The sequence below is a fragment of the Giraffa tippelskirchi genome, chromosome 10 (assembly GCF_054371585.1).
Source record: "Giraffa tippelskirchi isolate mGirTip1 chromosome 10, T2T-mGirTip1v1.2.pri, whole genome shotgun sequence".
NCBI classification, from domain to species: domain Eukaryota; kingdom Metazoa; phylum Chordata; class Mammalia; order Artiodactyla; family Giraffidae; genus Giraffa; species Giraffa tippelskirchi.
In genome coordinates, this window is record NC_137284.1 from 24641849 (window position 1) to 24667648 (window position 25800).

Genomic DNA, 25800 nt, shown 5'->3' on the forward strand with positions numbered 1-25800 from the left:
GGTCCCGTATCTTGATGGCTGCCTTCAGCTTTGTCTGTTGGCTTGTGTTTGTGATGGATGCGCTGGTGGCTGAGGTGGGCGTCTGTTCTCTGAGAGCCCTGCTCAGACAGCAAGAGGGCCCCGCTTGTGGCCTCACTCCAGGTATCTGCTGGGATATGATGCTGAAGGTTTCAGCCCCTCCCTGGGTTTGGAACAATTCAGAGGTCAGGGCTCTGGCTTTTGTCTGCATTCAGGATAAATTCCCATTACTCCTCCTGTCTAATGGGAACAGTCAGTCTGGTCCCTGACTCCTCTCAGCTTTTCTCTCTTCTCTCCCCTGCACTCTCTCTGCACCAGCGCCTTATTCCTCGCTGTTCCTGCCCATGCCAGCCGCATCCCTGTCTGGGGCTGTGCTCCCCCACCCTGCCTCCAGGCTCCTTTCCTTCAGGTCTCTCCTCAAGTCTCTGCCTCAGAGACTTAATCTGATCAGTCTCTCAGAAACAGACCTCTAGTATTTCTCAGTCCCATACCCTCCTTTATTTTTCTTAACTAACCCAGCCTCTCAGAACATTATACATTGATGTGTTTATACTCCTGTATTATCTGTCTCCTCAGAAGCTCTGTGAAGACCACTCGGTCATGTCTCCCCGCTCTTTTCCCATCAACTAGAATGGTACCCGGCGCACTGTAAGCGTCAGCGATCATTCACTGACTGGATCAGCCAAAGAGGAAACAGATGTCACACTGAAACAGAGGCAAGATCCATATTAAAAAAAGAAAAACACAACAAAAAACAAACCAGGAAATAACCCTTTGAGTTAGATATTATTATTCTCCCCATTTTAGAGGTCTCCATATTGAGACACAGAAAGATTAAGTACCTTACTCAAGGACACACAGCACTCTAGCAGTATTCTTCTGCAGAGATGACATACTGATGATGAGAAATAATATACCGTGACTAAGTCACCATATTCATGCATTAGATTAGAGGAGAATCTTATAATATTGATTGTATTCTGTCTCAGTGAGGTTGGGATAAACAGCCTAATGCATGACTAAGAGGTAAATGGGTAAAAGTTTTTAATGGCGATTTGACAAAATCAATCTACTTTTAAAGTAAATCTGAAGGGTCTTAGAGAGATTCTCTTGATTCCATTGATTTTACTTCTTGAAGTATGTTCTAAGTATATGCTTTTGAGGGAGAAAAAAATGCATGTACAGAGATATTTTCGCTACATTATTTGTATTCACTGAAAACCAAAAACAGCCCAAGTGTCCGGCAGTAGTAGAATGATTTAATGTATTTGGAGTATTGTTTCATGGAATACAATACAGTGGTTTGAAATTCTGAGCATATGTATGCACTCACGTGTGCACATGTATATACACACTCATACTAAAAGACATACTTTTGAGGAAAAAAAAAGGAAATAAAACCAAGTTACAGGAAAGTACATTTAGTATCATCACTTGGCTAATTTATTATTTATAAATATCTATACATATATTTATGTAAATGCAGTGACATGGCAACCATGCAGACTGTTTACCTTATTAACCATGGGGATGGGTGAAAAAGAACATTCACTTATTGCTATGAATTCAGTATTGTTTGTGTCTCCTCTAGTGGGTATTTATATATATAATAGTTGTATGTTTTTAAAAAAGTTCCATGAGGCCAATAAAGAAACTAGTGCTCAGTTTTTAAAAGAAGACTTGAATATATTTCTAAAACAAAACAAAAAAGGAACGTAAACATTATATAATTCCACGAAATATCAAGCCCCTGCTGGTGCATGTGATCTCATGCTGTAAATCTGAGGAGCAACGCAGGGAATTGATCTTAATTCCTTTTGTTCAGAATGATCTTACCTCATAAAATGATAGTGGTTGTAGCAGGTGAGTGAGTTTGTTTGCCAATCCCTCTCTTGCCATTTGTGCTAGGTGGTGGCTTCACCTTTTGCGGGATTTGCAAGCCCCCACTGCAAAAAATAATGAGTTCAAATAATATTCCTGGTGTCCACAGACTCTGAAAATACATCTTCCCCCAAAATTATAAATTAGGGATAATAATTTTCTTAACGTAATTTGCATGGTCAGTCATGTTAACCTCAATAAAATCAGGAGAATCCTGCATTCCATCAGGGTTGTGTGGGGAGGCATTGCAGCGGAGATGAAAAATTTGACAAAGTATTTGGCAAGGTGGGGTTTAGACCTGATTTCCTTACTGGTGGGTTGTCACTTCTGTACTTTTACATACTCCAATTGGGTCAAATCACCATCAACATTTATCCAAGAGTGTTATTGCAAAGAATTATTAAAGGAATGGTATATCACTGTTTTAAACTATCAAATGCTATAAAAGTGAAGACAGTATTATTGGTGGTACAACAATGAAGGACAAGGAAAAGGCAGTCCATGAGTTGGCTTGAATCTCAGCCTTGTGACTGAAGTACCCAACTGTTTGTCTGTTTCAAGGCAGACATTTTATTGTTGAGCTTTCTACTTGTAACTGAATCATTTATAGTAGGAGTTGGACCAGGAGAATCAGACAGCTTGAACTAATTCCTTTTTTTTTTTCTTTAACGTTTAAAGCTTTCCTAGACGTGGTGTTGTTCATGGAATTGGCTACATCTGGGTAGAAATGAACATTGCTAACGCTTCTATTAACAAGCAAAACGCGAGGCAACAGTTTCTTGAACAATGCTAATTAGTGCAAATTCTCTTAGATGGGCTTTCCTGGTGACTGATGCCCACGTAAGGAGTTTTGGTTTGTTGTCTTTTTCTCACGGAGATGGAAAAATACTCTCCTAGCTTCAACAGGGAGAAGGCAATGGCACCCCACTCCAGTACTCTTGCCTGGAAAATACCATGGACAGAAGAGCCTGGTAGGCTGCAGTCCATGGGGTCGCGAAGAGTCGGACACGACTGAGCGACTTCCCTTTCACTTTTCACTTTCATGCATTGGAGAAGGAAATGGCAACCCACTCCAGTGTTCTTGCCTGGAGAATCCCAGGGACAGCGGAGCCTGGTGGGCTTCTGTCTGTGGGGTCGCACAGAGTCAGACACGAATGAAGCGATGCAGCAGTAGCAGCTTCCACAACAATCACCAACTATGTGCAAGATACCTTGAGGGTGTGTTCACGTATGTTATCTCACTTAATTCCCACCATAACCCTGGGAGGTTGATGGTATTGTTCTATTTCAGGGGTAAATCTTGAATAAGTCATAGCTGAATCTGATTAAACCTAGTGATTGTGACTGCTTTTAGTTTCTTTCCTCCCCCTAACCTTCCTCTTTCTTTTTCTTTCCATTTGTCTCCCTTTTCTTTCTTTCTCCCCTACATCTCCCTCTTCCTCTCTGGCTGTTGATCATTTAACACACACACTCTCACCTTCTCTCTCTTCCTCTCTCTCTCTCTCTTCAACTAGAAACTCTCATTGCTCTGTCTCTTCCCCTCTTTTTTCTACAATCTATATTTTAAAGTTCACATTCTTGATAAACAGACAAAAAAATTTAGACTATGCAACATGTGTTGTTGAATATTTTGGCATTTGAGGTTAAATGGAAACAGTACTTGCAAACTGTTGCAAATCAGATTTATATAACCGGACGTAAAGTTTGGGGTTGTCTGTGGAAGAGTATTTATCTGCTTCCGCCCTCCCGCATTAACCTAGAACTGAAGGTAGCTTTAAGCAGGCAGCTGTCGATAAATTGCTGATGGTCTAAGCCTTCTGTATTGTCTATCATTAGAGCTGGATAAGATGTGATGATGCTTGAAAACATTCTTGTCTTAATGACTGATAATATTGACACTGGTTTCATAAACATACAGTGAGTGTGAATACTGTGTCTGGAGTGTAGCTTGTGGTATCAAAGGAGCAAGAGGCAAATAAAACAAGGTCCAGAGAGATTCTGCTGTTCAGTTTGGGAAGAGGATTTGAGCAAATGCTTCCAAGCCAGTTGAACAATTTACAAAATGGTACTGTCTCATGTGGAAGAGGCTTATAAAGAATTACTCAAAATACAGAGCCGTGTGGAAGACATATTATGTGTTAGGACTCCACTTACTGCAGGTCAGAGAAATCTCCTGGCAGGACTAGTTGTAATTTGCAGAGCTCGGGGTGAGATGAGTGTGGGATCCTTGTTAAAAAAAAAAAGTAGGAAAAATCTGGTCTTTAAAGGAATGAAATCATACAGCTTTTGCCTTTCTTCTGGGGTCTCTTTCTCAACCTATCATGGTGTTTTTGTTTACTATTTAATGTCACTCCTTTGGCCATGGTGGTACTCCTAGGACGAGTGCAGACCTCGAGAGGCACTTCAGGGCCACCCCCTACACACCCACTTGGCACATGCCCCTGGCCCCCTGACTGCAGGGCTCCCATGTGCCCTGACCGAGGTGCTATGACCTGGTTGGGCAGGGAAGCTGAGCCAGCTATCTGCCCTTCCCTTGAGCCCGCTGACCCAATCCACAGCCGATGGGCAGCCCAGGGGACTGTAGTCTCCCCACTGGGTCCCTAGATCACTGAGGACTGCCCCTGCACGCCGCCTGCTGGGGGCTGGGGGTGGCACAACCATGCTCCACCTGGAAACCCCCAGAGCCTGCATATCCAAACCCTGCCCTCCCCCTGTCTGTGTGCAGGACCCTGCTGGAGACACAGGGTGGCAGTTGTTACTTCACTGAGAGACTGGGCTACAGAGAGCTGAGAACCCATCCTGGAGAGGGAGGAAGAATTGAGAATTGTGCTGGGGAGTCCCGACGTGTGTTACTCTGTCCCATTGAACCTCACTTAGAAAGCTTAAACTCAAAGATGGAATTATTAAGAACTTGAAGATGGTGACCACAGAACATGAATTCTCATTCCCTTCTGAATTGGCGGTTCTGTGCAACTGTGCTGGTTCCATGCTTGTGAAGTAACACCTGTCTATCAGCATTCGTGAGCATTCCAGGCGGGTCATAGAACCTGAAACAAAATGGTGCCTGGGACCCAGGATCAGGTGTCCAGGAGCTGGGCTGCTGTGGGAACTTGCTCCTTCTGTCCCCTTGCTGCTACTTTGTGGGTTGGCTTCATACCCTCATTACAGTCTGGCTTCTGGTTTGTCCATGTCGCTGAGAGTCAGATCCTCTGTTTTGTAGGTTCAAAACATTGGCCTTATCAGCATACCTGAGATGGGTAATCTCTTGGGGATCATTACACTAATTTATTATGATCACTGTCAGGGTTTGAGGAGAGCCTAAAAATGACACCCTTGTTTTCCCCCCAGCTGCATTGAGAATCAGTTAGGAGGCAGATGAAGAAATCAAGCCAGTGGAGCCCAGAATGTTAATATGAATATTGGTAAAGATGATGCCAGAGAACATGGCTTATGTATGTGACAATAATATTCATAATACTTAATACCCAAATTAGGCCGATTTATGCAGCCAGTCACAATTGAACCAGGGCACCTCATGGAGGATCTCTACTAAGGCTTCCTATGAAGTTTAGGGCAGGAGGCAACCCAGAAAGGGTATAAAGGGTGTATCTTTATACAGGTGAGCCTGTATAAAGATGAGGAGTCAGGTGAGCCTCCTGACTCCTAGAGCAACAGTGAGGAGAGAACTAGACTGCACATGTCCAGTTCCTCTCTCCACTCATCAACAACTGGGGGAAAATGAGAAGAAGGGGCAAGAGGCCAAGGGGAAATAACTCCTAGGAAATCAGATAAATGGAAAAGAGGTACCTCCCTCCCCCACCTCCGAATCCACCAAGAATTTCTAGTAAGACGTGGCAAAATGTTTGTGTTTCTAGTTTCACCTTTACTAAATGAAAGATAGGCAGGGAGCCACTTCTCAAAATTCAAAATTGTTTAAGTGAAAAATCAGAGCTGTTGGGTTAAGTGGGAATTTTATTGGCTCATCCTCAGTATCTGTTCCTCTGTCACAACCATGTCCTTGGTGGGAATAGTCTTTCTAGAGTCCGTTCCAAAGCTAGTGTGATGCCCTTGCTCAAAACCCACCACAATTTCAGGAAACAGGGACTGGTTTCACACTCCTGATGTCCCCACAATGTCCTCTGTTTTCTGGAGAAGCAGATTAATTAGCCACCCGTTGCCCAGTGTTTATTTTCGAACCATGCAAGGGGCTCTTTAAGTACTTTATATTTTGTGGCAACGTGGTTTTGTTTTTCCTAGTCTTCTAAGTCCAAGAAGACCACCTTGGTCTCAGTCTGGGTGAGCACCCCTCTTCTGTGCTCCAAAGAAACCCTTTAAACACTACTGCAGGCTTTATAATCTCATGCTGCAGTTGCCTGTTGCCTCATCTCTTGATTTGGAGGTCATGGCTGTGCATCTCTGTTTAACCAGCATTTAGCACAGAGCTAAGCATGTTATACTGCTCAAGAGTTTCTTGATGAATAAACACATGAAGATGCCTTTCTGTTGGAACGTGAACTTGTTTGTCTAGAATATTTTACAAGGAAGTGAAAGTCCACCTGGGACAAAGAGGTACCTAGCTTCTAGAGCCTTACCCCAAGCTTGAGGAAATCATTGCTCCCACAGGTAGATGTGCAAATTGACTTTAATGTTGAGTCTGATTGTTAATGGATGGCTGACTTTCAAAGAAAATCTTTGCAATAAATTTCAATTCACTGTCGAAGTTCCTGCAACATAGGTGAATTCTTAAGGCACTTCAGAATGTCATGGTACTCCAAACTCATTTATTATGAGCATGCTTACATTGAGGTGCATGTGCAGAGGGGCTGCTTCTAGAAATTTCTGTTTGAGGGGATATTGGATCAATGGTGCAAGAAAGATACACAGTCGGGAGCAGAAGGCCAGAGAAGTTTTGATATAGACAGAAAGGTTAGTATGACCCCTCCTACTAAAGATGTAAATGAAGTCCTGAATTAATAAATAATAGACGTATCTCACATGCACAAACATGCTTTCAGAGACTTGAAGGCAACATGAGAGGAAAGGAGAGGGAGAATAAAAGGAAAGTTGTTTTAATAACATATCACTGAAGATAATAAAAATTGGTCAACTGCTAGGCTGTGAATCAGAGAAGTGATATTCAAAGATTTTGAAGGAAAATAGCAAGGGGACTAGGAAAGCCTTTGGCAAAAGTACTTAGAGTACTCTAAGCAGAGTTTTGAAATGTGGGTAACAGAATGAGGAAGAATTCAGGATGATCTCAGTCTAGAAGTCTGCCTTCAGGTGTGCAGACAAAATGCTGGCAAGAATGGTGCAAGGCAAGATTGAATGATTTTGTGGGATGGTTTGACCCATTTAGACCCAAGGCTATTTGTAAAAACACATTCATATTGATAAATTGATGAGGGTTGTGAGTATATTTCTGAGTTCTTTGGAGTAAAGCCTAAACTCTTCAGCAAGGCTCTCAAGACCCTTTGACAGCTTGGCTGCCTCTGAATATTCCAAGCCTCATCTCTTAAAATATCATCTTCCCCCATTTCCTCACCAGTCATGCTTGTGAGTTAACTAACCTTACTCCTAACAGAACATCCAGATGACCTCATGCCCCTCTCCTCTCCTTGGGATCATTTATTATCCTGGAGTGAATTTGTTCCTCCTCTTATTCCGGTTGAAATCCTGTTCATACTTGTTAGGCCAACTCGAGACCTTGTGCTTCCTGGGTGCTCAGTAATTAGGTAATGATGCAAAATGAGACCTGGCTAGTTCATCTGACACAAATCAACTCTGCTCTTGTAGCTTGATGTATTAATTACTACTGAATCTAGACCACCAGTGAGAAAATCAAAGGAAAATTAAAAATTTAAAGCCAGTGCTTGTGCAATATCTGTTTCAATGTTTTAGAAAATCATCAATGGACCTGCTACTTAAGTTCAAAGACATTGTCTGTTGTACATAGAAAATTCATTCATTCTATTTTATGTTTCATTCCTACAGATACTGAGTGCCCCATAAATACTGAACATCCTGTGGATACTGAATATAATTATACCAGAAATGATTAAATCCTTTAGCCTGTTTTGAGAGACACTAAGCAGCCCAAGTTGACTGCTGCTGCTGCTTTTTTAATTTTTTTTCATCAGTTAATATTTTCATTTATTTTTTTCCATCTATTTCAGCAACTTTTTTTTTTTTTTTAATTTGGCCTCTTTTTAGACTCATCCACTTATTTATTCTGCAGTTCTAATGTGGGCTGTGTTTAGAGCCGGAAGGCATGTAACATGCTGGAGAGAGCCAGGTAATAAGGGGAACATGACAGGTTACCAAGCATTCAGCTTTGCCCTTCACATTCTGAGAAATTTCTATTTCCATAGCCACCCGCCCATCCCAGTGTCAGAGAAGCCAATGGCAGCCTACTCCAGTACTCTTGCCTGGAGAGTCCCATGGACGGAGGAGCCTGGTAGGCTGCAGTCCATGGGGTCGCTAGGTGTCGGACACGTCTTAACCACTTCCCTTTCACTTTTCTCTTTCATGCATTGGAGAAGGAAATGGCAACCCACTCCAGTATTCTTGCCTGGAGAATCCCAGGGATGGGGGAGCCTGGTGGGCTGCCGTCTATGGGGTCGCACAGAGTCGGACATGACTGAAGCGACTTAGCAGCAGCATCCCAGTGTGGCACGTGCTTTTGGAGGGGGCATTGCCTTTTCATACTGTGTCCTGGCTATACGTGAATAATAGAAAATGTTCAGGAGACTCAGATTAGTATTTCACTGTGTGACCCCAAACTGCGTGGAATCCTTTTCTTTGCTGCTCATTTAACTTTCAACTATAGATAAACTTGAGATCACTTTGTTCCATAAAAATGGAGTTTTGTTTTTTTTTTTTTCACTCTGAGTACATGTTGGAGGTTTACAGTGTCACCATGGTCCTCTCCTTTCCTATAGTTTTAAATCAGTCGAAAATAGTTGTGGGTCAGCAAGGGAATCAGAGTGTGGCCTGTATCTTGGGCTCTCTAGGATCATCAGGCCCCATTTCAGAGTCACCCTCTCCTACTCTGTCAGTTGTAGGAGGAGGAGCTGGAAGAGAGGATGCAGAGCCCTGACGGCACAGAGGTGGGCAGTTCTGGGATCTTACTCTGCCTGAATGTAGGAGACTTGAGGAAAGAGGTGACTTGCATTGTGCTGCGGACATGGTCTTGGGGGCCCACATGATCCAGTCTTCATCACACTTGCTAAATAGACATTTCTCCTCATAAAGGAGAAAAGCTGTTACTTGGGTATGGAAGCGCAGAAATTGAAAACAATCATTCCACTGCCTGAGGCCTGGAGAAGAAAGCATGACAAGGACTCTCTCACCTCCACTATTCCACCTCCAGAAATGCTAACCTATTTCAGATGCATTGATATGATTGCTAAGAAAAGTAGATTGATAATAATGGTTGCATTAGTATTGTGGTATCAGTACTGCAGTATTAAGCAGCACTAAAATAACTTCAGCCTTGTTTGTAAACTCACTGTCATGAAAATTCTTACCAAGGACTGTTACTAAGTTTAGATCTGTATGTATGTATTACAGTCCTTAAGGGGAGTAGGAAGAATGCTTTATAATACTGATTTAATTCTAAAAGAGAGGGAAGAGTCTCTAGGCCCATGAATGTATTATTATGCTTAAAATTTCAATAATGCTTCCTATACAAGATGAGACTGGAGCTTGAAAATAGAACTGATGGTATAGTTTAAGCTATCAAGAGGCATTATGTTCATCAGCTTGATAAAGAAAGGCAGAAAGATACAGAAGCTGTATTGCAGTCTTGAAATGAACAGTGGTGCATTCAGAAGACAGGTACAAAAGGGAAGTTTGTGTGGTGCAAGTTGCAAAATACTGGTTGTGTTATTTTGACTTAACAAGGAAGACCTTGTTGTAGTCTTTTCATATCCTCTCCCTTCAAGTGCATTTTTTCCTGGGCAAAAAAGAGTCTCTTGGATGCACTTAAAGCACTTTCCATCACTTACCAAAGTCAGTGCTTACCTTTTAAAGTTTGCAGTCCAGTCGACATAACTGCATCCCTAGGGGCTTAAGGGAAAAACATTAAACCAGCTTGTATCTCAAAGGGAGTGGAAATCTGACACTTAGACAAGTGTTGATTCTTTTGAGTGCATTTTGAGTTTGCACTTTGGTGAGTTACATAGATATGTGTTATTCGTAATTGTCATATCCAAAATAACTCATGAGATTAGCAGAGCCATATAAGTATATATCAGTCGATTTTATTTTAAAACAGGCTACTGAACATTGACTTTCTGGTGAAAAATCAAGATAAGACTGTCTTTCTTTCCTAAGGAATAATTCTCAATGGACCAGGAGACTTCCTTCAGGCAACATTATGGAAAGATGCCAAAGTTGATCTGTAGGCTCTCTGCTCGGTGATGATCTGTTAGGGGAGCAATTATTTGCAAAATATCTAAAGTATTTCACAAGTGGTACTTTTATAGGTGGCACCAGTTATACTTGACATACCCATCTCAACTCAGAATATACGCAAAGGGCATTTACCTTTTGTAAAACTGAAAAAGTCTAGTACCTGGATGGATGCCATATTTTAAGGCGAGATTAGTATGCGTAGATCTGATTCTTCTTGATGACTATTGCATTATGAAAGCTAAGCAGTCAGGAGCCTAGAACAGGTTCTGATGCTGGGTCTGCTTGGCCCAGAAACGTCTTAATGTTACTTTAGAGGCTTATATTGATTCAAATCCTTTTTCTTTAAATATATATATATATATATATATTATTGAAGTATAGTTGACTTATGTTTCAGGTACACAGCAAAGTGATTCAGTTATACATATACACATATATTATTTTCCAGTATAGGTTATTACAAGTTATTGACTATAGTTCCCTGTGCTCTATAGCAAACCTTTGTTGCTTATCGCATATCTATGTTTTAGTTAGAAATATAGCATTCTATTCATACTAAGTCAAACAAGCAGAATAAAAATGTTATAAATTTTTAGTTGGGCAAAAATTCATAAGTTTTCTAAAATATGTATTATATATATCGTTTATATTTATGTACACAAAATTTTTCTACTATGCTTTGTAAAAGCTTAAGAAAGAACATCAGAAAATAAGAATATATGGAGAAATTGGAAAGCAAATTAAATGAAATGGGAGCACTGAATATGAAATAGAAAAAGTGAAGCAAACTATATAAAAGTAAAAGATCATTATATAGTCCAGTTGTTTTTAAACATGACTGCTCATTAGAAACATCTAGAGCTCTGGAGAAAATAAAGCAATACCTGGGCATTTGTATTCTTCAAAAGATTTCAAGACAGTTCTGATATGCATCTGGATTTTAAAAAGTGATTATAGGTTTTTCTATTAAATCATACTTTTAGTGATATAGTGTTCTTATTTTCTTGTTGACCAATCATGATCAGTTCAGCTCAGTTGCTCAGTCATGTCCGACTCTTTGTGACCCCATGGACTGCAGCATGCCAGGCTTCCCTGGCCATCACCAGCTCCTGGAGCTTACTCAAACTCATGTCCATTGAGTTGGTGATGCCATCCAACCATCTCATCCTCTGTCGTCCCCTTCTCCTCCTGCCTTCAATCTTTCCCAGCATCAGGGTCTTTTCCAATGAGTCAGTTCTTCGCATCAGGTGGCCAAAGTATTGGAGTTTCAGCTTCAGCATCAGTCCTTCCAATGAATATTCAGGACTGATCTCCTTTAGGATGGACTGGTTGGATCTCCTTGCATTCCAAGGGACTCTCAAGAGTCTTCTCCAACACCACAGTTCAAAAGCATCAATCATGAAGCAATGATATTAAGTGAGTAATAGCTACATAATCACAATTGTGAAAGATGTTTATTAGTTTTCAAAATCAAGAGCCAGATAAAAAATAAAAGAGAATTTGAATTGCAGGCCTTAATGGGAACATAATTAACTTAAAAATAAAAAATAATTATATACGATTTGGGGAAGTCAAGCAGAGTGCTGTGGTAAATGGAAGTGCATATGCACATGTTTTCATCCACCCAGCCAGTCTATGTCTTTTGGTTGGTTCATTTAATCCTTTCCATTTAAGGTAAATATTGATATGTATGATCCTGTTAACATTTTCTTAATAGTTTTGGGTTTATTTTCTGTAGGTCTTTTCTTCTCTTGTGTTTTCTTCCTAGAGAAGTTCCTTTAGCATTCGTTTTAAAGCTGGTTTGGTGGTGCTGAATTGTCTCAGCTTTTGCTTATTTGGAAAACTTTTGATTTCTTCATCAGATCTGAAGGAGAGTCTTGCTGGGCAGAGTATTCTTGGTTGTAGGTCCTTCCCTTTCATGACTTGAAATATATTGTGCCATTGCCTTCTGGCTTGTAGAGATTCTCTTGAGAAATCAGCTGATAAACTGACGGGAACTCCCTTGCATGTTATTTGTCATTTTCCCCTTGTTGTTTTTTTAATATTTTATCTTTGTCTTTAATTTTTGCCAGTTTGATTATGTGTCTTGGTGTGTTCCTCCTTGGGTTTATCCTGCCTGGGACTCTCTCTGCTTCCTGGACTTGATTGACTATTTCCTTTCCCATGTTCAAAAAGTTTTCAGCTATTATCTCTTCAAATATTTTCTCACATCCTTTCTCTCTTTCTTCTGCTTGTGGGACTCATACAATGCAAATATTGGTGCATTTAATGTTGTCTCTGAGGTCTGTTAGGCTGTCTTCATTTCTTTCATTCTTTTTTCTATATCCTGTGACAGTGATTTCCACGATTCTGTCCTCCAGGTCATTTATCCATTTTTCTGCCTCAGTTATTCTACTATTAATTCCTTCTAGTGTATTATTCATCTCTATTTGTACTTTGGCTCTTGTAGGTCTTTGGTAAACATTTCTTCCATCTTGTGAATTGTTTTCCTGAGATCCTGAATCACCTTCACTATCATTATTCTAAATTCTTTTTCTGGAAGGTTGCCTATCTCCATTTCATTTAGTTGTTTTTCTGTAGTTTAGTCTTGTCTCTTCAGCTGAGACATAACTTTCTGCAGTATGGTTTTTGTTTTAGCTGCTGTGGGACTGTGCTTCTCCTGTCTGCCCTATGATGGATGAGGCTAGGAAGCTTGTGTAAGCTTCCTGATGGGAGGGACTGATGGTGGAAAAAACTGAGTCTTTCTCTGGTGGGCAGCTTTTCCTCAAAAAAGCTTTAATCCAATTACCTGCTGATCGGTGGGGTTGTACTCCCTCCCTGTTAGTTGTTAGGCCTGAGGTGATCCAGCCCTGGGGTCTGTGGGCTCTAGGGTAGGGTTAATGGCAACCTCCAAGAGTGTTCATGCCAGGGTGGACCTTCCAGGCCTGCTGCTGCCAGTCCCGCCACCCCTGCAGTGAGGCCCTGCCCACCCACACCTCCACAGAAGGCCCTCCAACACTAGCAGGTGGTTTCAATTCAGTCTCCTGTGGTGTCACTGCTCCTTTCCTCTGGGTCTTGGTGAGCATAAGATTTTGTTTGAGCCCTCCAAGACTGGAGTTTCTGTTTCCCCCAGTGCTGTGGAAGTCTTGTAATCAAATCCCACTGGCCTTCAATGCCAGATTCCCTGGGGATTCCCAGTCCCTTTGTCAGATCCAGGCAGTGCAGCCTGACGTGAGGTTCAGAACTTTAACCACGGGAGGGAACCTTAACAAGTGGGAGAACTTCTTTGGTGTTATTGTTCTCCAGTTTGTGGGTCACCTACAGTGCTGGTATGGGATTCGATTTTGTCGAGATTGTGCCCCTCCTACCATCTTGCTGCAGCTTCTTTGTCTTTGGATGTGGGGTATCTTTTCTTGGTGGGTCCCAGTGTCGTCCTGTCGCTGGTTCAACGGCTAGTTGTAATTTTGGTGCTCTCACAGGAGGAGAAGAGCACACGTCTGTCTACTCCACCATCTTGAACTAGAAGCCAATTCAGATCTTTATTAGGACAAAGGATGAATTGAAAAAGAATGTGCAAATGTCAGCAGAATTTGGCGGTAGTAGTCACTGTGATTCTTCCTCAATAGGATTTTTGTGGGATGCCAAACTCATACTTACCAGTAGAACGTGATGAGGTTCTCACTTGCCTGCTTTCACATTTCTGTCTCACCCTATTCCCAACACAAGGATGCGTTTCTTCATTTCAGCCTCATGCATGCCCCTCAGTTTGTTTTCTAGAATACAGTTAGATATGTTTCTGGCAGGGTAATTCAGCTCTGTTGACAACTGCTCAAAAACTTAGTCCCTAAAATACAGCTATCTTCCAACTCAACCAAACTGAGTTTGGTATCTCTTTCTTTTGTTTCTCTTTCCCAGTCTTCTCATTTATACATTGTTATTGTTGTTCAGTTGCTAAATTGTGTCTGACTCTTTGTGACTCCATGAATCGAATTTATACATAGATGTTTATTTTCCAGGACATCTGTATTATACCTTGTCCTGTGATAGTGAACCAAACAATCTCTTGTTACTCGTTTCCTTATTTGCTAATAGATATAATGATATTTTCAAATTTCTTCTCACCCTTAGCTCCCAAATTTTAGGGAAAACTGGCAGGTAGTAGGGCTAACATGTGAAACTGCTTGTATGAAGTTAGGACACAGTGGTAGCCTCTGTCAGAGACAAGCTTGAGAATTTCAGTAGTTTTGAAATAGTAACTTCTTATTTATCACACACTAAGAGGTGATGGTGAGTGGAGGTCATGCTCCACACAGCAATACGGGGACCCACTCATCTCCCCTCTTGTAGCTGTGACCTCTTCTTTGTTCTCAGAATTCTCACCATTTCATCAGCAGATGGGGAAAGAGAATTAGGTCCTATGTGGGAGGTTTGCATGGCCCAGATCTAAATGTGGTGCATACTTTGCTAACATGGCATTGAGCAGAATTAGGTTGGTGGCCACCCTTAACAATAGAGCAAAATGTCTGTGAACTTGGGAAGGACAGGGAGGCCACAGCTACCAGCGAACACTCACAGTCTCTGCTATATTATTGTTGTAAATACAATTCTAAGTGAATAAAAATGACTACATTATTATTTGTAGAAGATAAACTTCCATATGCAATTCTAAAACGGATTCTGGCTGATGCACTGTGAAGATCATTTGTAGATTTTCAAATAAGAAAGACTGGGAGTAGCCAGGGTTTAAAATGGTCTCCAGTTGAATGCACTTATTCTCTCCAGCCATGTCATCACCACTTCTTTCTGGCTTCCGTCAAATTAAAGGCAGTTCACTTTTTATCTAAGCTTCTGATCCAGCCTGTTACAAGAACAATTGAGAAACTCCTTTATGGATCACTTGAAAGTAACGCAAAAAACTCAGAATCATTAAACATCTCTTGAGTAGAAGTGCCAGTGACATAGTAAAGTAAGTCTCCACCTGAGCCCTGGATCTCATAATTCTGTTACTTAAATAATTGATTTCTGCTTGTTAATACAACTCTCTTCCTATGGTTTGTGATCATTTTTTCCCAAATCAGCGAATTTTCCATTTTTAAACTTACAATACATAAATCATGTGTTGGTTCTCTTGCACTGTTCCCTTCTATCATCTTCCTTACTTAGGGATAATACTGTTTTTAATGTGCCACATTCTGAAACAGACACTGGGCAGGGATGAGACAAAATTTCAACTATTTATTCAAATATAATTTAACTATACTTTTAAGTTGTGTTAGTAATAATGCATTAAGATAGATTTTCTTTTAAGTAGAATACTAAAATTTCATAAAGTGGGTATTTTGCTTAAGTGACCATACAAATGTAGGAGGAATTCTAGATATTCTTCTAAAACACAGCCTATTTTTGGAGATGTCACAAGATGAGATTGGAAAATGGTTTGAATTCAGCCTCCTAGCATCTTTAAAGCAAGGAAATGACTTTTGGCATCTAGATGGCAAACTCTGTTTTGCACAGATAAGGATATTGGACATTAGCATTTCCATTTATAGTATCTCTCTAAAGACTATATTAAGTAGAAGAAAAATAATAAATTTCCTAAAATGTGACTTGCTTTATGTTTAACAAAACAAAATAAAACATACATGTGCCATACACAAATGTATGGTTTGAAATTAGTGGAAGACATAAAGGCTCTAGGATAGCAATGCCCAGTTGAAATATAATGTAAAGCACACATGTTGATTTAAATTTTCTAGAAGTTACCTTAACAAAGATAAGAAAAAATAGGTTTCACATCTCTCAATCCAGACATTTCAAGTGCTCTACAGATAGCCGTGCCTACTGACTACCACAGAAGCTATAAAACTTTCAAGATACATTTCAGTTAATAAGAATATGGCTTATTCTGTAATCTGTACCCTTAAGTACAGAGAGGAGATTTCTAGAGAGGCAGCATGGCACCCCAAAAGGAAGAAATGGGGCTTTCCATCATTTTCTTTGTTATATTGAGCAGCCTGGGCCTGGCTTCTTTCAGTTGAATGAAAAACTGTAGTGTTTATTAAGCAGACAGATGGCTGGAATCCATATACCAGGGGCTGGAAATATCTAATTCCTTCTACAGTATAACATTTCCTGTCTCAGGATGAAATTTCCCCATAAAGTCACAAATTGAATAGAAATGAGTAGCATTCATCAAAGATCAAATTGTACTAAAATAAGAGAGAGTAGAAGAGAAAACAACAAGTCTAGAGCATTTACTTTTGTTGCATTTCAAGACCAATTTCGTATTAAAAACAATTCGTAAGACTGTAGACATATGCTTTTCATAATGACCTGCTTACCATGATGATGCTTATCAACTTTAAATAGTGACATGCTCTGCAGCCTCTCATGACAGCCATTAGCCAGAGGAGAGCCATGCATTCTAAAGAACAGGGAAACAGGGCAATTTGTGGATAATTTGTTGACATGCTTGTCCATGCCACTTATCCATGGACTCCTACTTGAATGCTGAATTCACAAAGAAAAAAAACCCTCATTATTTTAGACCCAGATAATTTAGAATTTGAAATAATGTTATTGAAATTGAATTAGCTAGAGGCAGCCCCAAACATTGTAAATACAAGGACTTTTGAATCTGGCACTCTTAATATCAAATCTTGACAGTGACACATACTGTGGGATGTAAGGCATAGTCTCTTCACTTTCTGCAGCTGCTTGCTCGCCTAATCAGTGTGGAGGAAATGACACCAACTTCATAGTGGATATTACCACCCCTGTCTTTTCCAGTTCGATTGCTTTCCAGTCCACCCAGGACACATCCGGATCCAGTGATTAGCCACGGTTTACCTGCAGGCTGGATGACAGAGTGATGAAGGTCATGGCTTCTGGAGCTAGACTTCTGTTTGCTTAGAAGTCTGGCCCTTATGCTTAAGTCAGCTGTGCATCTCAGGTTAGTGAATTAACCAATGTGCCTCGCTTTAAGAACTGGTCACAATAGTTGTATATACATCCATGTGTCATTTCCAAGACTAAGTGAGGTATAAGTAAGTTTAGGGTACTGCCTCGAATGTAGTGGGTTCTGTTGAGTATCTGTCTCCCATGTGACTCTATGCTGAAGATCCCCCCACGCATCCCCATGACTTTAAGGATGGAATTCACACTTCTTTAAGGATGGTATTTACACTTCTTAGCTTGGTATAGTGGCCTTTCCTGATCCACTCACTATCTACCTATTTAGTCTTATTTCTTACCACTTCCTCTCCAATAAAACCTGCCCTACTTTAGTCATACCACCTACAGTGCTCCAAATCTCCCTTGCTGTGGAATAGTTCAACAGTTATAAGTGCATGGATTGTTGAGATAGTCTGCTGGTTCAATACTGGTTTCTAGGACTTAGCAGTTCTGACTTGAAGGCTAAATAAAGTGCTTATACATAGCATGTTCTTAGTTGTTACATCCTCACTTCGAATGAAATGTCTGCTTTCATTTTTATTTGGTGGTTGCTTGTCCTTCAAAACAACTGAAGTTCTACCTTTTTCAAACCGTCTGCCTTCACCTGTACTCTGTTCCTGCATATCATTCTCTCTCTTGGCATTTATCACACCATAGTGTAACTGCTAATCTACTTAATCAGTCTCCCTTACTGGCCTGGGAAGACAGATAGGATGTCCTTTTCATCTTTGTGTCCATCAAGTTTAGCAGACAAGGGTTATTTAATAAATATTTGTTGAGGAAAATAAGCAGTAAAATAATTATGGGGATTAAGTGAAATAACCTATGTTGACCATTTGGCACGTAGTTCCTTTCCTCTAAAATTTACTTTTAGTTAGCTATGTCATGTGGGAAAATGGTTTTGCACTTTACTGAGAAAAGAAAGTCAAAAATCAGGATCCTTCTCACAGTAAAACATTTGACATTTGATCTCTATTTGGATGTGTCTTTTCTGGTTAGAGTAGTTACTAAAATGGTTTGGTGGTTGGGTTCACCAGATTCAAGTTATTCCATATAATGTAAAGTATGTTTTCTTTTTACACAGTGAACGTTGAAGCAATAAAAATATAACACCTGAAGAAAAGCATGGCTATGTACCCAGAATCCCACCCTTTTGACAGGTAGCATTTATTGAGTGCGTATGAACCAGGCGTGGTGCTAAGAGCTTTACAACAGATATTTGATTTATTTCCCAATTTTTTTGATTTGAAGTATTTTTTATTTTGTATACATGTATGTGTAAAAGAGCTGAACCCTGCTCAAAATTCATATACTGGACACGAGACTCAGCGTACAAATCTCACCTGTCACGGGGAGATGGTGGGGGCTCAGAACCTGGTGGAATGCCCGGGGCTGCACCAAGTATTAAGGCAGCAGGTACAGAGGTGGTGAGGAGTCAACAGGCAGGCCTGCCTGCTCAACAGTCTAAGGCTAGGTCCCAAGTCACCTCCTGGAATGGAGAAGTTCAGGGGTGAGAGGCCGACTCTGTTACCTGGTGAGTGTGACCTAAAACCCCAACTCTTCTCCCACCACATACCTCTCCCCAGCTGTGTCCCTTATGGATGGGGCTTTTTAGGCCATAGAATCCCTTCTCATAGTTCTCCATGAAGAAGGCAGAATCATTGTCCCCATAATAGACATGAGGAAACTGAGGCTTTAGAAAGATGAGGCAATTAACTACAGAATCTACTACACGGATTCCCTGTCAGTTCAGTTCAGTTGCTCAGTTGTGTCCGACTCTTTGCGGCCCCAGGGACTGCAGCATGTCAGGCTTCCCTGGTAGCTCACGTGGTAAAGAATCCGCCTACAATGCAGGAGACCCAGGTTCAATTGCTGGATTGGGAAGATCCCCTGGAGAAGGGGATGGCTACCCACTCCAGTGTTCTTGCCTGGTGATTCCCCATGGACAAAGGGGCCTGGTGGGCTATAGTCCTTGGGGTCACAAAGCAACTGAGCGAATAACACACACACACACACACATGCACGATAGGACAGGGATAAGATTAGATAAGGAGAAGGGAGTTTTTATCATGTGTGTTGATACCAAGATGTTATGTGGATACAAGTTTAGAGAATGCCAGGACTTATCCTGGAACACTGGTCATGAGGGAATAATAGGCTTTTCTTGAGAAAATTGTAAGGGAAGGAAACTTCTGGGACATGACCAAGGATCTGATTGTTGGTGAGGACCTGATTCTTGCTCCGTCTGGTGGAGGAAGCATTCTCTGAAGAGAAAGGGGGATTTAGGGAAATACATTGACTATCAGCTGACATCCCATAGCCAAAGTCTTTGGGACAAAACAGAGCAGGAGCTGGAAGGAGAAAGGGAGCAGTAGGTCTGATATTGAGTTTGAATTAAGGGTTGTATTTGGGGTGACAGAGGTCAGAGGCATGTGGAGCCTGACTAGATAAGCTTAATATTCCAGTGATGGTTCCTGAGGTGGAGTCAGAGGAATGACAAAACCTGTATCACAGACAGTTGAGGGAAAAGGAGGCTGGTCAGAGTAGAGAACTAGACACCTGTTGACTTTACTGCTTAGCATTCTTTCACCGTGTTGGTAACCATCTCTTAGTTTCCTTCTAGGAGCCACCTCTCTGCACTTGTAGTCTCTACAGCCCTAGTGTTGAAACCCATAATCCTTCTCTGACACAATTATTGAAGGGCATTTTCCTGGCCATAAAAATTGGTTCAGGCTTGACATGTGACCCAGGGAGGTCCAGTTAGTTCTCTCCCCACTGCCCCACCCTGGCTACATTCAACTGACTTTTCTATCGTGGAAGAGAATCTGGAAGAATATGACCAGGAACATTTATGGCCATTTTGAAACAACAGGGGAGAAGCCGTCTGAGAATGACTCCAACACACAAAACCGAGTGAAAGTCATGCCTCTAGCATTGCTTAATTCTGTTGATCTGGGTTTTTTTGTCATTTTCTAAGGAAGCGCTGGCTGTTGGTATGGTAACTCAACTGCTTTGTGAAGGAAAGTAGTAAAAATCCTTAACATTCCAGTGGGGAAAAGCTTTGTGTTTCTATGAGTATAACATATATTTGGAATAAAGGTGATATGATTTAGGGTGGTCAAGGTTCTTACTGTTAAGCTAAAGGAAGCAGTGATTTAGATGGATGAATAATTAGCAGTTTTTGCTGCAGACTTGTACTATATGTTTTTCTTTCCTTTTTCATGGACAAATTAGTATCAGTCTCAATATTCTTACTTGAAGATTTTTTTCTCATTTCCTAAAACAGTTATTTATTGTATGACTGCATATGTGGGGCTTTGTGGATGCTTTTCTTCTCTTTACTATTTTCTGGAGCCTTTTAGCTCAAGTCAGTAAAACAGGCAACAGTTTGCATCATTCATACCATCCTCAAAACCCACAGGGTTCCTCCTTTGTTCCTGGCTGTTGGAGTTAAAATATCATTTCCCTCTTCTTTAGTATGGTGCTGCTTTGATTCCTTATCAGATTCCAGCTGGATTTGGGGGACTGTAGCTTAATCACCCAGATTGGTAGAAGAGGGTTTTCAGATTTTTTCCCTCTGGTTAAGAATTGGAACACAAATAAACTCAGAAGAGTTCCCCTCTGGGGAAGATTAAGTCAATGACTCTTAATTCAGATGATTCTGTTAAGTTGTATTATCTTGAGCAAAGCACTCTATTGCTTGACATTTCAGATGACAAATATTGGGGAAAAGGAGTAGAAAGAATAACTCCCACTTTCTCTTGTGTCACGATACACACAGAAATGATACTCTTTGATAGGCATGTTGGTATAAATAGATGAGGCTGCTCCCTGCTGAGTGTCACATTGCTGGGCAGAGGGTATCAGTCTCAGCACACCTTACCCTGTTCCTGATGCTCTGATTGGGAAGCCTCTGAATTTTCAAACTGTAAGGACTGGATTTTGGTCCTAGCTCAGCCACTCAACCCCACTATATTCTTGTGGCATTCTCCTTGCCTTTTTTAAAATAATTTCACTGTACTATAGTTTATTTACAGTGTTGCATTTCAGATACACAGCAAAGTATATGTGTAAAAATATGTATATATACTCTTTTTTTTACATTCTATTCCACTATGAGTTATTATTGTGTAGTTCCCTGTGCCAAACAGTAGGTCCTTGCTAATTATTTTATATATAATAGTGTATATATATATTTTAATCTCAAACTCCTAGTTTGTCCCTTTTCTTTCCATTTTAGTAACCATAGTTTATTTTCTATGTCTATGAGTCTATTTCTGTTTTGTAAGTAAATTTATTTGTATCATTTTCATAGATTCCACATATAAGCAATATCATATGATATTTGTCTTTCTCTGTTTGACTTACTTTACTTGGTATGATCATCTCTAGATTGATCCATGTTGCTGCAAATGACATTATTTAATTCTTTTTGTGGCTGAGTAATATTTTGTTTTGGTCTTCAGTTCTAGATCCTTAAATGAGGAATTTGAGGTCTAGTCCAAATGTAAATGTCTATATATCATGAGCATTTTCAGATCTGATGAACAGAGGTTTCTGAGGTACACTGAGGCTTTAAGCATGAAAGCATAAACCTGAAGCTCATTACTTAGATCTGTTTAATTACTGCTAGTCATCCTTGTTTTGTGCTGGGAGAAGGAAATGGCAACCACTCCAGTATTCTTGCCTGGAGAATCCCAGGGACGGAGGAGCCTGGTGGGCCGCCGTCTATGGGGTCGCACAGAGTCGGACACGACTGAAACGACTTAGCAGCAGCAGCAGCAGCAACCTATCAATAACAAATATTGTGGTTTGCCTTTAAGATGCCCAAAATCATAATTTATTATACCTTATTTTTCTTCTACTTGATATAGTCTTTAGAGAGATATTATAAATGAACATTGTCTTTTTTTTCTTAGTTTGATTACAGGATGCCCTTCAGCAATTACCTGTAGGAAACTGAAAAAATTAAGGTTTGTTATTTATAAGACCTAGAAATTACACATCTGAGGCAGCATAGTGAGCTCACCAGGAGTTGGGCCCAGAGGCAAGATGAAGCCTAGGGTTCTGCCTTTATTGGGGTCAAGGGTGGAGGCTTAGGATTTTGTGGACTCAATCTCTATTAATAGGACATATTTAAGATGTAAGAGTGGGGATTAGAACATAGAAAGAGGAGAAAAAGTAATCAAAATGATTAGATATTGAAATCAATCAAGGTTTCTAAAACAACTGTGTCCCAGCTCTTTATCTAGTGGTGAGGGTGGAAGTGTGTTTGTGGTAACCATCTTTGAAGGGAATATCTCTTTGAAATGAATGCCTTGGTAACCAAAGTTTTAATTAGGCACTTGTAGTACAAAAAAGAAACAGCAACCAGAAAGCTGTCAGGGCTTATACCCCAATACCTTTAAAAAAAAAAAAATCAGACCTACATTATTTAAGATACTTGTATGGGGCTTCTCTGGTGGCTCAGACAGTAAAGTAAAATCTGCCTGCAGTGTAAAAGACCTGGGTTTTTGATCCCTGGCTTGGGAGGATCCCCTGGAGAAGGAAAAGGCTACCCACTCCAGTAGAGAGGGTCAGGATCTGGGTTAAGTACTCAGAGATTATTCATAGACTTTCTGAACTAAAAAGAAGAATTGAGATAATTTATTCCCCAAACACAAAAGTGGATTCTCCTAAAGACATCAGAGTATATTTACATAGAGCATCGTGCAGATGCACAATTGAGGATGCTTAGAGCCAACTCCTAGTTTTTCTTTGTCAGCATAGAAAGAAAAGCATAAATACATAATCCATGCATTATTAACCAATGTACTCCTCCTTAGCCAAGTCTTTAGCATATAAAAACAGTGACATTTCAGTATCAATATCCTGTTAGCAGCCAATAAGAGCAGGAACTGACTGCTTTGATGGGACAGGACAGCATTAAATCATAGCACTTGCTCATACCATTGCCAAAAGTTTGGTATGAGCAAGTGCTATGATCTGAATGTGTGTGTCCCCATCAAGTTCACATGTTGAATTCTTAAACTCCAAGGTATTAGGAGTTGGGGTCTTTGAAGGGTTCTCAAGTCACAAGGGTGGAACCCTCATGAATGGGATTAGTGCCTTATGAAAGAGGCTCCAGAGAGCTCTTTAGCCCCTTCCAACATATGAGGACACAGTGAGGAGACACTGGTTATGAACTAAGAAGAGTACTGGCACCTTAAGTACTCCCCAGCCTTCAGAGCTATAAGAAATGCATTTCTGTTTATTTCACAAGCCCAGAGGCTGTGGCCAAGTTGGCCCTGACACACCCTGTAACCAGGCATCAAATTTCTTTCAAGTCTGATGCAAGTGAAGGAAGCTGCTTCCATCTGAATACTCTATAGCATTCCCTAGGGCAGGAGATTGAATCTCAAAATGAACCCAGGTATACATTGATATTTCTAACTAAAATTAGTCAAGAGCAGTCAACTCCTTCTATAATAAGTTGACATTTGGGAATTAGAAATGAAGCTAAAAACAGAAGCTTCTCATGCCTTGAACAAAGAGGTACAGTTTGAGGTTTTGCTTATTACTTTTATGTGTTCAGTCTTTTAGGAGAAGTATCAAAAGAAGCTAAACATTTTAAGTAAGTCAGAGAGTAGGAAAAATGATACAAAATACTTGAGTATTAGGTTCTAGTTTCTTTGAAGGCAGCCGCTGATCACTTATACATGAGTTAGCATTTGAAGGCCTCTTAGCACCTACCTCTTGATCAATTTAACCAAAATGAGTAATTCCTGGAGTATACAAATGATGACAGGTGAAGTATCCTGGTCTTTATTCAGAACTATTTATATCTGAGTAACTTTACCAAAATTATATCATTTTAAATAAACCATATGTCTCTGAGGATAAGGATTAGTCTAGAAATGCTATGAAACTCTTCACTGATGGACAAACATGGCATTTCAGAGCTAGAAGCACCCATAGGGATCATGTCTCCTGTTTGCACGTCAGTATGCTCTGGGGAAAGGATATGCCTATAACTGTTACCAACATGTACTTGGGTTGACTTAATCATCTGCAGTAAAGCCAATCTTCTGACACCAGATAGTATGAAGGGAAGTGCAGTGTTTACTGCAGACACCAAGATAAGGAGTGCAGACAGCTAATGCTGAAAAACCTGAACTTCCTGATAGGCTTCAGGGAAGGGATTTTAAAGGTAAGATGAGGATTATATAATACAGGATCAGCTCATGAACAGTTGTGTCCTTGGTTGATGATGAGGTAACAGGGTGGTGTCCCAACTTAGCATCATCAGCCTTCAGGTTCCAACCAATCTGGGGGCTATTTGCTTTTGGTCATCATGCAGTTAGCTTCTTCCATCTAGTGAGAGTTTTCTATAAACAAGCCAAGAGGTAAAGGAATGAGGGTGAGGAAAGTCTGTCCCAGGAAGGCCCCAGAGGGCCTGGCTCAGTTACATAACCTGAGGTTGAGAATCCACATTTCTAATTCTTGGAATCTTTTCATTATTCCATGATACCTTCCTCTACTTGTTTGTTTCACAGCTATGTTTATATGCTACTGTCATACTACAATGACAGTGAAAGAGTGGGAACTATGATTTACACAGCAATCTTCCTGTTATTAAAGTAATTTTTACTGTTATTTCCCAGATAACCTTGGAGGGAAATATTGTTGTCAACTCTTTCACAGATGACGAAACTTTAGTTGAAATAGGGGGAGGAAGTAGTTCAAGGCCACACAACAGAGGCACTAAAGCTCAAAGTCAAATGCAGACTCCTTGAATGTGGAATATACTCTTCTTCCAATGTATTGATCATAAAAGCAACCATGTACTATAATATTCAACTTGTGACATTTTTGACAGCAAAGAGGGAGATATGATTTCACTGGTTTGGGATAGACATGTGGTCATCATATGTTAATAATTCATGCCATACTTTTTGATCAATAGGGATCTCTCAGAGGTTTACAGTCATGGGTGTGATGGTCAAAACAAAACCTTGATCTGAGTTCAGGAATAGATTTCTGGGATGGTTTGAACAAGCTATTTTTATTTATATTATTTTAAAAAATTTATTTATTTTTTAAATTATTTTTTTTATTGAAGGATAATTGCTCTACAGAACTCTGCTGTTCTCTGTCAAACTATTTATGTATTTTAATTGGAGGATAATTACTTTGCAATATTGTAATGGCCCGTGCCATACATCAACATGAATCAGCCATAGGCATTGAAATATAGTTGATTTATAATATTGTTTCAGGTGTACAGCAAAGTGATTCAGTTTCATATATATGTGCATAGGTGTATGTGTGAGTATGTATTCTTTTTTAGATTCTTTTCCCATATATAATGAACAACTTATTTTTAAGTTGACTAATGAGCGTGAATAGACATTAGTAAAATAAACAAGATCAGAGGTTTGCAGAAGGAGATGTGAGGAAAAAGAACAAGACACCCATGTCAAAGAAGCAGCGTGGGCCAGTTGCAAGCAAGCATTCATGTATGTGGATCTACTCCTCTCCATATGGCTGGTCATTCAACTACCAAACTTGCCT

General features: G+C 40.3%; 1 protein-coding gene across 3 annotated transcripts in view; it reads left to right on the forward strand.

Annotated features, from left to right (window-relative positions):
• Positions 1 to 25800, forward strand: part of NELL1 (neural EGFL like 1) — a 987615-nt gene that overhangs the window by 621629 nt on the left and 340186 nt on the right. The window lies entirely within an intron of this gene.